Source organism: Acanthisitta chloris, unplaced genomic scaffold (genome assembly GCF_000695815.1).
Source record: "Acanthisitta chloris isolate BGI_N310 unplaced genomic scaffold, ASM69581v1 scaffold21943, whole genome shotgun sequence".
Classification (NCBI taxonomy): Eukaryota; Metazoa; Chordata; class Aves; order Passeriformes; family Acanthisittidae; genus Acanthisitta; species Acanthisitta chloris.
In genome coordinates, this window is record NW_008665759.1 from 197,816 (window position 1) to 203,815 (window position 6,000).

Below are 6,000 nucleotides of genomic sequence, written 5' to 3' on the forward strand. Positions count from 1 at the left end.
GACCAGTGTCTTGAAGTTTTAAGAAAGGCAAAATATTTCACAAGTCACCAAAGAAAATTGGTTTGTCATTTTGAAGTGTAGAAATGTCCCATCCATAGGCTGCAGACCAAGAGGTCATTGCCAAGGGCCTTTGCCTCTCGCAGCACCTCCCTGACCTCACCAGAGTGCACTAGGAGTGGGGCAAAGGGGATGAAGATGAGAAACCAGTCCATTGTCCTTATGACATCTTCCAGGTTTACCTTACATGATGTTTTATAAATAAAAATAAAAACAAGTCTTCTTAATGTTGGGAGGGCTCAATTCCTCTAGTTCCAATGCTCCTCCTGGACTTCCATGATATAACCAGAGCACTGTACACACCATGCATATAGGCATTCTCTACTGTCTAATGAGATATATATGTTTGTATCTCACTTGATATAGTGGCATATTTTAGTTATATCGCTTGATATGTATCCTATGTGTATAGGCTAAAAGCTGTTAGGCTCTCCTTCGTTATTGAAACCTCTCTGCTACTGAATGCAAAATGTTCCTGCCTCACTTAGAGAGTAGTCATCTTCTCCAGTATTCTTGTCAGACCTGCCTTTCTGATGGACACAGTAGCTTTACTTAAGCCATTTTGTTTCAGAAATGTTTTGTCTTCCAGGATCAGTGTTTCTGATCATCTCACACTGGTTTAAACCCCTGGTGATATATGCTGAAGTCAGGATAGACTGAGTTTGGATCTTATGTACAGCCAGGGGGGTGATGTGGCTCTATAGATAGAGATGAGAGCAAATTCATGTGCAGATGAGTTACTGCATGAAACTGGTGTCAGATGAGAATCAAACCTGGCCGCATCAGGGGACAGTGCAACAGAAACACGATGATGACAAGCTGTTCCCAGAACCACGGGGTGTGTAGCAACATATCAGGCAGCTCGTTGGCACTGTAATCATATTAGGCAATGGTAAAGATGTCAAGAGTGGTTTAAAGAGACTGGGGTGAGCTGGTATGGTCTGGCATTATGAATTTAACCTGTGTGTGCTTCTTGGGAAAGGGGATTCATTACTGTTGATATGTCCTGCAAAATAACACCTATACCATGGTGTGCATTGAAATCAGAGTATGTCACCATCCCATCCAATTCTTCAATTCACCTCAGAGTGCTGCCATTGGTCACAGAGAGCTAATTCTTGTCACTGCCCTGAAGCCACCATGCAGTTAAACTATTTTTATTTTTTCTACAACTCCAGCAAGAGCCAAGCCCTGGGGCCCAGTGGCCAGCTCAAGTAGTGATGTGTGACCTGATGTTGCCTACCACACTCTGTGGAGCCACACAGAGCTCCTTGAGCCCTCAGCCTACACTGGGTGTTTGTTGGACTATCACAGGCTTGTGCAGTGTGAATCCCCACATAGCCCTGTCCACTGTACTTGGGGACCAGTGCTGTGCCCAATAGGACTGAGGGACCCCAGCCCCACCACACAGGTGCGACAGAGTTGTGCCTCTGCATTGCTTTCAGGTCTTGGTCCTTTGCAACTGCAGATGGGACTGGGATTGGAGCACTCACTTATACTTGCACTGCATCTGGAAGCACCAAACAAGTTGACAGGAGCTGTACATGCTGTAACAGCACAGAACTCGGGCAATATCCACTGTATGCAGAATTGCAGCTTAAATTGTAGTGTCCACAGGTCCACTTGTGCTTACAGGACTCCAACTGAGTTCTACTAATGCCAGTCATGTAAGTCACATGAGTGGACAGTGCAGCTGTTTGAGACTTGCTTTCTTCTTTGATTTTAACTGAGTTTCTCTCTATGCAAGTTCCATAAGCTTTCTGTGCTGGATACAAATTTACTCACAGTTGTGTGAGTATCATCCAGTTGTAATACAATTGAAAGACCCATTAAGTATAGATAGACCTAATTTCCACTCAGTTACTTCCTTCTCTGAATTAGAAGGAAGGTCAGATTCTGAAGTGAATGTCATTATTTTGTTGGACAGCAGTAACTACAATGGACCAAACTTTGAGCAAATGTAAATGTAAAGTAATTTGGCTCAACTGGTGGAATTCATGGCTCCAAATTCTGCTGTCACGTGGCAATCATGCAAGTCTTATGGAGCTTCCTGAGCACTGTTTATCAAAGGAGAAACTGGTTGACAAAAATGACATAGCATTACTGGAGTTAAGTTTATTAGGCCAGAACCTCAGTTACATTAACCCAATTAATTCAATGGAATTACACCTATTTTTGTTCTGGCTGAGCACTCACTTCACTGAAAGTAGTTCAAGGTCTCTGGACTAGTGCTGGAATAACTTCAAGCAGACTTGCTCTTCGACCAGGCCATGTGTTGATTCAGCCCTTGCTCAGGGAAACCATCATTGACTTCAGTGACAAGTAACACGGCGTTACGGACGTGGAGAAGCTTTGACCCAGTGGCAGGAGGCATTTACCCTTGAATTTATGTATGAACTGAATAGTAGATAGCAACACAAAAGTTTTATTTATAACAGAGGTAGAGCACAAGTTCCTCAGCTGGTGTAAACTGGTATAGGATACTGATTTCAGTGGAGTTAATCCAATATGCACACACCGAGGAGCAAACCCTCTAACCCCAGACTAATTTTTGCCAATATATCTCTATGCAGATAAACTCCCAAAGCTTTTATCATCATGCCTTTTTACTGATCATGCCAATGAAATGATTAATGCACCATAATCCTTGCCTGTAAGGAAATACTGTACTTTGCAAAGCTATGCAGTATACAGCAGATCATAAAACTGCTTTAGACCACACAGCCTGAAATAGTGTTATCAGAAACTAGACTAACAGAGCAGCTTTTTATCTGATGTTGATTACACTTCACTCTGCACTTCTACTGCTGAGAGTTTTACATGTGGACTGAATGATGACTGCACGTTTCTGATGACTGTGGGCCGAAGCTTCAACTGATGTGCCTCTAAGTAGCTCTGTAGATGTCAGTGCTGATTTACACCAGCTGAAAAACTAGTCCTCTCCCTTTTCATACTGTGCTGCATGCCCTAATGCAGCTTTATAAATGCACACTGAAGCTGAGTGTATATTGAACTATTCTGATTCAGCACCAGATAATCCCTGCTAAAAGAATTGGAGGGTAATTTCTGCCTTCCATCTAGGCTTGCATATGTTTTGGTTTTAACTAAAAGGCATGTTGCAATTTCATTACCTCTGAGTTTAAATATTTACTGACATCAGCATTAACTTGCATAGAAATATGGCAAATAAATTCAAACTTGTCTAGAGATGGAATCTGTTACTTTAGTTCAAAGACATTGCAGCAGGCTAAAGTGGTTTTTCTAAGCCAAATGGGTTTTGTACATTTAAAAGTCATGGCAAATATTTATCTAGGCCCAATTCTGCTGTTCTTCCCCTGAGCATCCTAGTCGGCAGGTTGCTCACTGAAGTCCACAGGAGTAGCTGTGTGAATTAGTGCTCAGCACATAGATTGCAGAATCAAGCACTGAATATGTTAGTTTGATGCAATCAAGGGTTTAATTTTAGCCATATGTATCATTTGAGGACACTTAAAAATTATGTACATTTTATCCAAGCTGACAGTCCTTGTATTTCCATAAAATACTGTATAATTTATTCCTGTCTGTATTTTTGACATCTCTGGATTGCATATCTTCTACTGAATCTTAAATGCTGTTTTTTTAAACCCACTTTCAAAAGGTCTAGGACATATCATCACAGAATTTGAAAACAAGTCAGAGATCTGGTGATGTTTTGCTTTGGTTTTGAGCTCTCATTTGGTTTGTGTTTTGTCTTTGGCTGTGGTACTCCTGGAATTTTTAAAATGGCTCAATTGAAGTTGCTTCCTGTCTTCTGGGAAAAAAGCAAGATATAACTAAGGTTCAGGAAAAGTAATCCTGGCAAACTCTGTGTGTTTGCTGTTTCTAGCTGTCCTGATTTTTTAGCCCTGCCATGTTTGGAATAGTCTAGTGTGTGCATTCTCTTGCTCACCATTTCTGGCTGTTGTGGCAAACCCTATTCTTCTTTTTTTTATTTTGTTTTGTTGTTTTGGTTTGTTTGGGTTTGTTTTTTGATTGGTTTTTTTTTGTGTGTGTGTATGCACATGTACAATTAGCCAAAATATCAGGAAAATTTATATACGCTTTCTTCTGGTTCCTGGAAATAGAGCAACATTATGACCTTACGGTCTTCCAGCAAAAGTCAGATTTGATTTCTGCATTGCAGTGCAACTTAATTAGCTATTGGAATTAGATTACGGTTTACTAAATGGCCTTTTACCTTACGTTCTTACTTTTTATTTACTATTGAAGTAGCCTTTTTTTCTCAAGTGTGCAAGTATCATATCAATAACCATTGCAATTCCACAAGGTGTCTTTGTTCTGAACAAGCATGTTATTCTTGTAAAGTTTTAAGTATAAGTTAAGATGTTTTGTACAGACCAAGGTAACTGTTAAAATGTCAAGCAATTACTGAAATGTTGTATAGTTATAAAAGTTTGATTTCTTTTGCTTTATATGTATAAAATTGTATCTTGCCTGTTTTGCTTTGTATTTCCAACGTGTTGCACAATTATGCATTTTGTTTACATTTGTTCCTTCTTCAGAAAAAAAAAGAAATAACAGTAATACTTTATGTACAAACATTTTAAATGTACTTTTGTTGTTTTTAAACACAATGTCTCTGTATAAATAATATTGGTTGAACTGGTACATTTGTGTCTCTCATAGAGGGATTAATTATACTGCCAGTGCATTGAATTATTTAAAAAAAAAGTAAAATAAAATTTTTATGAAAATGTAACCCATTTTATCACTATAAATTATTCTGTCTTCTGCTATTTTCTCATTCTCCTCCCAGGATACAATAAGTATGGTACAGTAAGTACTGTTTGTGGGAGAGCTGTCATTGGTTTTAATTTTTAATCAATGTGTTTGTGTCACTGCGGCAACTTAAAATGACTTGATGTTAGAAAATAATGTAGTGCTGATACCAGCTGTGAGGTAACAGATCAATAACGTGCATTCCCCATCCCTGAGGGGCCTCAGCTGCGAGACAGCAGCCGAAATCCTGTCTGTCCCAAACCCAACCTGCGGAGCAAAGGGGCCAGGCTTCAAAGGAGGGTGTTTTTGGTTGCTGGCTGACAAGCAGCCCAAGGCTTTGGCATGACTAAAGTGGTGCAATTCAGCGTGCTGACCCTCTGCACAGGGGAGCGTTTGTCCCCAGGGGCCTCCCGGGATGACAAAACTGGAAACGCCAGGTTTCATATCATCATTGCAGAAATAGCTCTAAGAGGCAGTGCCAAGAATACCAGCTCAAAAGAGATGTAAAAAGCTCTCAGGAGATGCTGAGCAGCATGTGATGTGGCTGCCCCATGCAAGGCTGAGCACTCGGTGCTGCTGCACACAGAGCAACTGAGGTCACGCTGCCTGCTGGGCAGGGACGAACTGCAGTGCTCCCAACACAAAGTCCATCTCAGGCCACTGTCTCCAAGCAAAAGAAGCCATCTCTGTGGTTTGCTCTATGGCCCCTCTGCACTTACAGTCCTGCTTGGAACATTTTCATCTCAGTCTGGAGAGTTGCCTGCGCTGGAGGTGCTGCAGGGAGGCATGGCTGGGAGGCAGCTGGCAGGGACATCTTAGCCCAGACAGTGTCAGGGTGGTGAGTCTGGAATACAGATGGTATCACAGAAGGATGCCTGGAGAGCCATACCAGTAGGTGTTAGTCTGGATGTGAGGCTGAGTATCTATTGTGATGTCCCGCTTAGAAGCTGGTATCTTCCAGCTTCTCAGCTCAACTCTGACCACATGAAGCAGCTTTAAAGCTCTCTGGTCCAACCAGGCTATGGCTTTTCCAGTGTTCATCATCCCTCTTGTGTGAATGGTTTCCTGTAAAGCAGGTGCTAGAACCACAGTCCTTCTTAGACATAAGTCACTTCAGAAGGCAGTCTGGAATTTGGAGCTCGCTGTCACATCCTCTCTGAATATATCAGATAGAGATGTCTT